This window comes from Manis javanica, chromosome X (assembly GCF_040802235.1).
Source record: "Manis javanica isolate MJ-LG chromosome X, MJ_LKY, whole genome shotgun sequence".
Taxonomy (NCBI): Eukaryota; Metazoa; Chordata; class Mammalia; order Pholidota; family Manidae; genus Manis; species Manis javanica.
Window position 1 is genome coordinate 17,929,258 of NC_133174.1, and position 10,454 is coordinate 17,939,711.

Genomic DNA, 10,454 nt, shown 5'->3' on the forward strand with positions numbered 1-10,454 from the left:
ACCGTACCTTGTGTAAATTAGGGAAAGGTGCTCCTCTGGGCTGAAGCAGTGGGAGGGCTGCATTTCAGCCCCTATTGTCCTAGTCTGTGGGGAGCCTCTGAAGCCCCTGACCTTCAGAGAAAAGGGCACTGTTGGGGAAGGAAACAGCCCTATCACAGGAGATATACACCTGAATTTGGAGGTCAAGTATCCTCATGGCCCAAGAAGTGTTCTATGCTGGGAGACCTGGGTAGTTCACTAGGCCGCAGTCCCAGACCTGGCACCTTTGGCACCAATTCCCCAGCAACATTTGGTTTGCCTTCCTAGGACCTCACTAGTCACCTGAGAGTGACTGACAACCATGGCCTTGGGTGCCATGTTTAAGGCCCTGCTTTGGCTCTCCTCCTCTGAGGAGTCCATGTGGTCATGGGGACAGGGTGCATACCTGGAAACCTCCACTCCCCCCTTCTGGAACATTCTGGATGTCACTGCGCAAATGTCCTCAGCCTGCTCCTAGTGCCTGCATGCCCTCTTCCTCAGAGCCACCCTCCTGGGGGTAACCTCCCTGCAGATTTGCATACCCCTAGACAGAAGAGGTAGGAAAATGTGAACAGAATCTAGATATCTGGACTGCCACCACCCAGCACAGAGAAGGGGCTCTGTCTCTGCCCTCCCATGTATATACACATATATACAGTCTATTAGCATGCTTCCAAACTTTTCAACAATTAGGCATATGATATATGGGCCTCCATTTATATTCTTGCCCTGACCCCACAAATGTAGGAGCAGGCCAAGCTAGAGATACTGTAAATCATGGTAGAAATTAATGAATTAGTTAGCATTGTATGGTTATTTTAATTAAAGTTAATTACAGGTCGTTTGTCATCAAATGTCTGCTAATCTCTGAATGTATGAACAATACGGTTTTCTGAATCTACATGGCTGAAGGCTAGATTCTGGACTGAGGGGAAATAATCTGTTCCACCCCTAGCATAGTTCTTGGTGTATAGTAGTTGCTTTGAGAGTGACTGACAACTATACATGAATCCCTAAAGCATTTTGTGACTGCCTCTCATCATTTGCTGTGTGTATTCCAAATAACAGGGCCTAGAAACTCTTGGACTGATGAGTTCATCCAAGGCTGTTTTTGGGTTCTTAGTCCTGAGATAAAGCCAGGGAACAGATGAGGAGATGGCAGCTTCTTTGGTTCTGGAGTAAAGCAGCTACCTGTGACCCCCTGCCTTTTTGCTTTTCCTGATCCGCTGGAATTAGCTAGCAACAGTTCTGAAAAAAGGAATGAAGACTTTGCATTTCCAAAGTAAGGACTAAAAACACAGTCCATCCGCATGATGTCAAGACCTGTCCAAGTTCAAGTGCAGAATTTAAACCTTTTGCACATTACTGCTTCCATTGGATTTGTTGAGCATCTACTTTGTGTCAAGCCCTCAAACAGGTGGACAATTAAGGCAATTACAGTAATACCAGCCTTTGTTGAATTACAAAGTAGTATAGGAAGTGTTGTTAAATTGAATATTTCCCTTACTTATCTTTCACACACACACACACACCCAGCTCATCATTCTCTATTTCCCCTCACCATGCTTTGTTTTACTTCAGAGTACCTACTGCCAAGGGACATATTATGTTCATTGGTTTATTATCTATCTTCCCTAGCAGAATGAAAGGGCAGAGACTTTGCCTCACTGCTAATATTCTCAGTGCCTAGAAGAGCACCTGGAACATATAAAGTGCTCAATAAACATTTTGTTAATGAACAAATTAATTTAGCATCAAAATTGCACTATTCTCTTCTTATTCAATTTGGCTTTGAGTGGACAGGAGAATAGTACAAAGAAAAGCAATCTGATTTGACAGTGGAAGGTACTTCTGGAAGGACTGGAGGCAGGTAAGTAATGCTGAGCATGGGGTTCAGATCTGGAGAACAGCTGGTGTCAAAGAAAAATAGATGCATTGAGAAATTGGAGGGAGCAAGGACTTTTGGATTTCAGTAGCTTTCTTTTTAGGCATACAGGAGTTTTAATTTGCAGTAACTTGCTGAAACAACCAAGCTCCAGTCAAAGAAACAGGTTTGTTGATCCACTGGGCCATTCATAAAACTTCTGTCAGGAGTTAGAGTGATAAGCCAGGTAACTCAGTTGTTTTCTTTCCCTCACCTCATAACCATGATTTGAATGGATTGTTGCGGTTTTGCAGACCGTTTTTCTCCCTAACAGAAAAACTGACTTTCTGCCTGGTGTAGAATTGACTTAGACAAAAATTGAATACAACAGGTTTTGTAGTGGTCTCTACAACTTTCCCATAGCTTTTTGCTGCTTGCCAGCAGCCCTTTCATGATGCAGAAATTCTGTGCTTGACCAGAGAACCTGGCTTATTGTATCTCTCTCCTTTTCCCTTTCCTCTCCTCCATTATCTCAGCTACCAAGGCAAAGGGGGTCTTTAAGCTTCAACTGTAAACCTTGAAGAAGTCATTTTGGGGGAGGAGCTACAAGTTACAAGATTGCTAAGAACTGCCCCACCTCCAAATGTTCCTGACTATGGACATTGCAACTGCATCCAATGGTGGTTAAAAGAGAAACACAGACACTTAGATATCAGGTGAACATTTATGGAGAAAGAGAGCAATGTATAATATTTCCAAATATTTGATTCAAGAAATTGAACTTGCAATATCTTGAAATAAATCTCCTTTGATTTAAAAAATTTTTCATTTTGGTAAAATACATGTACTGTAAAATTTACCATTTAACCATTTTATGTGTATAGTTCAGTAGTGTTACATGCATTTACATTATTGTACATCCAATCTACAGAACTTTTTCATCATCTCAAACTGAAACTCTTTACCCATTAAATAATAACTTCCCATTTCCCCATCCCCCCACCAGCCCCTGGCAACCATCATTCTACTTTTCATCTCTATAAATTTTACTACTCTAGGTACCTCATATAAATGGAATCACACAGTATTTTTTAGTGTATCACTGGCTTATCTCAACAGAATGGCCTCAAGGTTCATCCATGTTGTAGCATGTGTTAGAATTTCCTTTCTTTTTAAGGCTGAATAATATTCCATTATGTGATATACAGTACCACATTTTGTTTATGCCTCCAGGTTTTGGCTATTGTGAATAATGCTGCTATGAATGGATTTTTTAAAGGCAATTTTCTACCATTAAATTATCTTGGCACTTTTTATCAAAATCTATCACATACATATAGGTCTATTTCATTCCATTTATCTATATGTTTATATTAATGGTGAAATCACGCTATTGTGAGTACTACAGCTTTAGAGTAAGTCTTAAAATTAGTGAGCCTGAGTTCTCTAACACTGTTCTTCAAAATTCCTTTGGCTCATTTAGGTATTTTGTGTTTCCATATAACTTTTAGAATCAGGTAGTCAATTTCTGCCAAAAAAGCTAGCTGGGATTTTGAGTGGGATCGTATTGAATCTATAGATTAGCTTCGAGGAAATAGATAATTTAACAATTTTGAGTCTTTAAATCCATGAGTATGGTGCATTTCTTCCTTTTTGATTTTCTTTAATTTTTTTCAGCAGTCCTTTACAGTTTTCAGTGTACATAACTTCCACATGTTTTATTAAATTTATTATTAAATATTTCATGGTTTTTGATGTTTTAAAATAGTTTTGTTTTTGAAATTTTAATTTCAAATGTTTGTTGCCATCTAAGATTGTAACGCCAACTCAAAACAGATGACCATCTTTCTCTTCACTCAACTAGGGCAGGTGACATGACTGTAAGAACAGAATTTTCTTTCTTTGGCATTTCTGCTGAATTGCCATTTCTGTAGAGAGGAGTTTGGACCACAGCTACCTAACCACCCAACATTTGTTTTCCTTTGGATCCCAGTGTGGAGAGAATCATACCTACATCTAAAATGGCACCTTGGTTTCAAATCCAAGACCCTGACACCAGTGGTTAAAAGAGAAACACAAATACTTATATATCATGTGAACATCTATGGAGAGAGAGAACAATGTATAACATTTCCAAATATTTGATTCAAGAAATTGAACTTGCAATGTCTTGAAATAAGTCATTGACCATTGGCAACTGATTCAACCTTCAGCTCCTCTACCCTCCCTAGAGGTCTGGGAGTGGGACAGAAGTTCCAACCCTTTAATCACATGATTAACTCCATTGGCAACCAGCCCCCATACTTAGGGACTTTCCAATAGTCACCTCATTAACATAAGGAAGACACCTTTATGGCTCTGGTCACTTAAGAAAATCCAAGGGTTTTAAGAGCTCTGTGCCAGAAACTATGATAAAGAAATAGATATTTCTTATTATAAATCACAATATCACACCATGCAAGCAAGTAGAGAGTGGAGTGAAATCACTGAAGTATTGGAAAAAAACACCTGCCAACTTAAAATTCTATATCCAGAGAAATTACCCTTCAAAAGTGAAGGAGGAAGATGTGGTTGAGAACAACTTGAAGAATTTAAGAAATAGAATGCATTCTGTACTTGCTTAAAATAATAGCAATAAGATATTTGAAAATCCTAAAACAGTTCTTAGCAATGATCAGATGTCCTTGACTTCATTTATTCTGATTTTATTATGTATAAAGCCCAGAGAACAAAAAGTGGTGCATGAAAAATATATAGACTGACATTCATTTTAATTCTCATTGTTGTGGATATGTAATAATTCTGTTTGTTTTTCAAGCTTACTTGTTAATAATTTGCTATTTTGATTTTTGTAATCTTTTGTGGAATTGTGAAATATTGATCCAACAAAAATGTTATGCCAACTTTGAAACTTTTTCATTATTTCTAATGCTATTAGATCTTGCCCATCTATTTAATACAAAAAATCAAGGCCTATTTAATAACTGCTAATTTTTCTCAGTGTTTTAGATAATTACCATTTTTGACAGGTTATTCTCCTGTAGTAAATTAAATATTGTTTACTGTGCATTCACATTTTTTTCTTTTAAAACACAGCTTTGAGAGAAATGAACAAACAAAGCAGAAACATACTCATAAACACAGAGAACAAACTGTTGATTGCCATAGGGGAGGTGGGGGAGAGAATGGGCAGATTAGGTAAAGGGGATAAACAGGTACAAACTTCCAATTATATACATAAGTCACAGGGATGAAAAGCACCGCATAGGGAATATAGTCAATAATATTGTGATATCTTTGTATGGTGACAGTTGGTAACTGTTTATTGTAGTGGGCATTTTGTAATGCATATAATTGTAGCACTTTTCTACATCTGAAACCAATATAATATTGTATATCAATATATTGTACAACCAATATATCACAAACCAATATACTATTATATATCAACCATACTTCAATAAAAAAATGAAAGGCAGCTTGGAAATAATTTCTCATTATATGAGTGCTCTTAAAAATATAAAGCTGCTGGGGCACAAAAAAGATGTGAAGGAGAAATAAAGACTTTCCAAGACAAAGCTCAAGAGAAGTAACTGCCAGCATTTCTACCCTGCAAGAAATGTTAAAAAAAATTCTTCAGGCAGAAGGAAAAGGATACAGGTCAGAAACTGGGATCTACATAAAGTAAAGTATCAGAGAAGAAATACATGAAAGTAAGGTAAATTTTTTTCTTTTTCTTTTTCTTAATTGATCTAAAAGGCAACTGTTTAAAGCAAAGCAGTACCAATGTATTGGGAGATTATAGTGTATGGGTAAGTGAAATGAAGACGCAGCATCACAAAGGAAGGGAAGGTACCTGCACCACACATGAAGAAGCACAGTGTTATTTGAAGGTAGATTTAGATTATTTTTAAATGTATATTGTAAACCTTAGGCCAACCACTAAAATATTTTTTAAATGTATAAATGATGTGCCAAGAGAAGAGATCAAATGGAATCATATCAAATGCTCCGTTAAAACCAGAAAAACAAAAAGAGAGAACAACGAAACACAAAGAACAAAGTCAATGAGAGAAAACAGTTAGAAGTGGCCAATAAGCACATAAAAAGGTACTCAAAATCATTAGTCATCAGGGCAGTGCAAGTTACAACTCACCATGAGACACTAATACATAATGATTAGAGTGAAAATTAAAATAAAAATCGATAGCACTGCTGAGGACGCAGAACAACTGAATCTCTCATACGATGCTGGTGGGAAGGTAAAATAGCACAGCCACTTTGGAAAACAGTTTGGCTATTTATTTTAAAGTTAAACATATACTTACCATGTAACTCGGCAATTCTACTCCTAAGTATTTACCCAAGAGAAATGAAGCATGTCCATACAAAGACCTGTACACAAAATTATAGAAATGGAGAACAGCCAGTGGTTATGGATGGTGGAAGAGGATGGGTGAGCAGGAGGGGAGCAGGAATGGCTGTATAAGGGCAACATAAGGGATCCTTAGAGATGAAAATATCCTGTATCTTTTTTTTAACGTATCATTGATGCACAATTTTATGAAGGTTTCACATGAGCAACATTGTGGTAACAGCATTCACCCATATTATCAAGTTCCCCCACACCCCATTGCACTCACTGTCCATCACTGTAGTAACATGCTGTAGAGTCACGACTTGTCTTCTCTGTGTTATACTGGCTTCCCCATGAGCCACCTGCATTATGTGTGCTAATCATAATGTCCCTTAATTCCCTTCTCTCTCCCTCCCCACCCACCCGCCTCAACCCCTTCCCTTTGGTACCCGCTAGTCCCTTCTTGGAGTCTGTGAGTCTGCTGCTGTTTTGTTCCTTCAGTTTTGCTTTGTTGTTATACTCCACAAATGAGTGAAATTATTTAGTATTTGTCTTTCTCCACCTGGCTTATTTCACTGAGTATAATGCCCTCTAGCTCCATCCATGTTGTTGCAAATGGTAGGGTTCATTTTTTTCTTATGGCTGAATAATATTCCATTGTGTATATGTACCACATCTTCTTTATCCATTCATCTACTGATGGACATTTAGGTTGCTACCATATCTTGGCTATTGTAAATAGTGCAGCGATAAACATAGGGGTGCATATGTCTTTTTGAATCAGGGATCTTGTTTCCTTTGGGTAAATTCGTAGGAGTGGAATTCCTGGGTCAAATGGTACTTCTATTTTTAGTTTTTTGAGGAACCTCCATATTGCTTTCCACAATGGTTGAACTAGTTTACATTCCCACCAGCAGTGTAGGAGGGCTCCCCTTTCTCCGCATCCTCGCCAGCATTTGTTGTTGTTTGTCTTTTGGATGTTGGCCATCCTAATTGGTGTGAGGTGATATCTCATTGTGGTTTTAATTTGCATTTCTCTGATGGTTAACGATGTGGAGCACCTTTTCATGTGCCTGTTGGCCATGTGAATTTCTTCTTTGGAGAAGTGTCTGTTCAGATCCTCTACCCATTTTTGAATTGGATTGTTTGCTTTTTGGGTGTTTAGGCATGTGAGCTCTTTATATATTTTTGATGTTAAGCCTTTGTCGGATATGTCATTTATGAATATGTTCTCCCATACTGGAGGATGCCTTTTTGTTCTGCTGATGGTGTCCTTTGTTGTACAGAAGCTTTTCAGTTTGATGTAGTCCCATTTGTTCATTTTTGCTTTTCTTTCTCTTGCCCACAGAGATGTGTTTAGGAAAAAGTTGCACATGTTTATATTCAAGAGATTTTTGCCAATATTTTCCTCTAACAGTTTTATGTTTTCATGACTTACATTCAGGTCATTGATACATTTCGACTTTACTTTTGTATGTGGAGTTAGACAGTAATCCAGTTTCATTCTCTTACATGTAGCTGTCCAGTTTTGCCAACACCAGCTGTTGAAGAGGCTGTCATTTTCCCATTGTATATCCATGGCTCTTTTATAGTATATTAATTGATCATATATGCTTGGGTGTATATCTGGACTCTCTATTCTGTTCCATTGATGTATGGGTCTGTTCTTGTGCGAGTACCAAATTGTTTTGATTACTGTGGCTTTGTAGTAGAGCTTAAAGTTTGGGAGTGTAATCTCCCCTGCTTTATTTTTCCTTCTCATGTGATTCCATATGAATTTTAGAACTATTTGTTCCAGTTCGTTGAAGAATGCCATTTGTATTTTGATAGGGATTGCATTGAATCTGTAGATTTCTTTAGGCAGCATGGCCATTTTGACAATATTAATTCTTCCTATCCATGACCACCTGATGCATTTCCATTTATCGGTGTCTTCTTTAATTTCTCTCATGAATGTCTTATAGTTTTCAGAGATAGGTCTTTTACCTCCTTTGTTAAGTTTATTCCTAGGTATTCTTTTCTTTTTGATGCAATTGTGAATGGAATTGTTTTCCTGATTTCTCTTTCTGCTTGTTCATCGTTAGGATATAGGAATGCAACAGATTTCTGTGTATTAATTTTGTATCCTGCAACTTTGTTGAATTCAGTTATTAGTTCTAATATTTTTTGGGGGATTTACTGATCTGGATGCCTTTTATTTCTTTGTGTTGTCTGCTGTGGCTAGGACCTCCAGTACTACGTTGAATAACAGTGGGGAGAGTGCGTATCCTTATCTTGTTCCCCATCTTAGAGGAAAAGCTTCCAGTTTCTCGCTGTTAAGTAGGATGTTGGCTGTGGGTTTGTCATATATGGCCTTTATTATGTTGAGGTTCTTATCCTGTATACCCATTTTGTTGAGAGTTTTTATCATGAATGGATGTTGAATTTTGTCAAATGCGTTTTCAGCATCTATGGAGATGATCATATGGTTTTTGTCCTTGCTTTTGTTGATGTGGTGGATGATGTTGCTGGATTTTTGAATTTGAATATTGTACCATCCTTGCATCCCTGGAATAAATCCCACTTGATTATGATGGATGATCTTTTTGATGTTTTTTTGAATTTGGTTTGCTAATATTTTGTTGAATATTTTTGCATGTATGTTCATCAGGCATTTTGGTCTGAAATTTTCTTTTTTTGTGGTGTGTTTGTCTGGTTTTGGTGTTAGAGTGATGCTTGCCTCATAGAATGAGTTTGGAAGTATTCCTTCCTTTTCTACTTTTTGGAAAACTTTAAGGAGGATGGGTATTAGGTCTTCTCTAAATGTTTGGAAATGTCCTGTATCTTGACTGTATCAATGTCAATTATCCTGGTTGTGATATGGTACTATAGTTATACTATAGTTATGGTACTACCATTGGGATATAACTGGGTAAGGGGTACAATGGAATTTTTCTGTATTACTTCTCATAACTGCACATGAATTAACAACTCTCTCAAAATTAAACGCTTAATTTAAATAATGTAAGGCAGGCTACATGTAAAAAACAAGTAAATATTAAGAAGAATTTTAGACACATACTCATTGCATTAAAATGGTATAGATATAACACAGTAAGTCATCAACTATAGCTAACCATAGATTATTTATGCCAATGCAGGGAAATGAAAGTAAAGATAAATCAACACATAATCTTTGTTTTTGACCTTAGGATAACAGACATGGCTCTGGAAGTCATCAAAGTTATACACACATGCATAACTTTTCAGCAGACTTACATTACTTGCAATCTCTGATCCAGGGCACAAGCACCTCCCCTACTTTTGAACACCTTTTGTTTCCAGGATGATCTTTTAAAGCAATTGATTATAAAACATATTCTTGACTGTGCCTGAACTATTAATAACTGGGCAAGTTGGTCTTACTGGCAGTAATTATTCAGTAAGTAGTTGAAGGCAAGGGAAATAAAGTGTAAGCTGTCCTTATTGTGAAATGTTACAGGTTGAGTTTGTTCTCCTTGGACCTTGTCCCAGCTGCAACAAAGAATTAAAAGGCAAAGATTTAAGTAGTGAGGTTGAGCAAAAGTTTTATTTGAATGCACTCCAGGGGAGGAGTGGGCTAGAGTCAAGGTAGACTAAGGCCTGGAACTTTTAGGGTGAGGGTCTGTTTATCAAAACCCAGCTGGGAGGCACTTCTTTGATTGACAGGGTGAGGTCATTTGATTGACAGCTCTAGTTATACATTCCTCTTGGTGTGCATGTATTTTTCCAAAATGCATACAGAAAAACCCATGGGGGTGGGGAGCAAAACAGCAATTTCATTTTATTGAGATTATGATGAGGCGTGGTTTGGGCAGTTCTTGATTTTGTTTGATTGCGACCATGCTGGGACCTGGCTGGGACCGGCTTGGTCTGGTCCTGATAGGCAAGAAGTTATCTCCCTGGAGAGCCTTTGTAGTCTTCGCATGGGATCCCCTACCTGGGCAGAGTTTGGGAATTTTTTTTTTCCTTGAACCTTATCTTCCCCTTCCCCAGCTCCTCATGTCTATCTTTCTATCTAACAGAAGGAACACAGAGGGTAATGTGATGACTGCTTGAGATAAATAATTCTCCACTCCCTGGACCATTACCACAGAGATGCACTGAGATTATGATTTCTGTTGCTAACAGTTGGTTAACAACGGGGGTGGTTTCCCATGGTTTTTAATAAAGCTAGTGCTGGCCTTGCATAAGAGT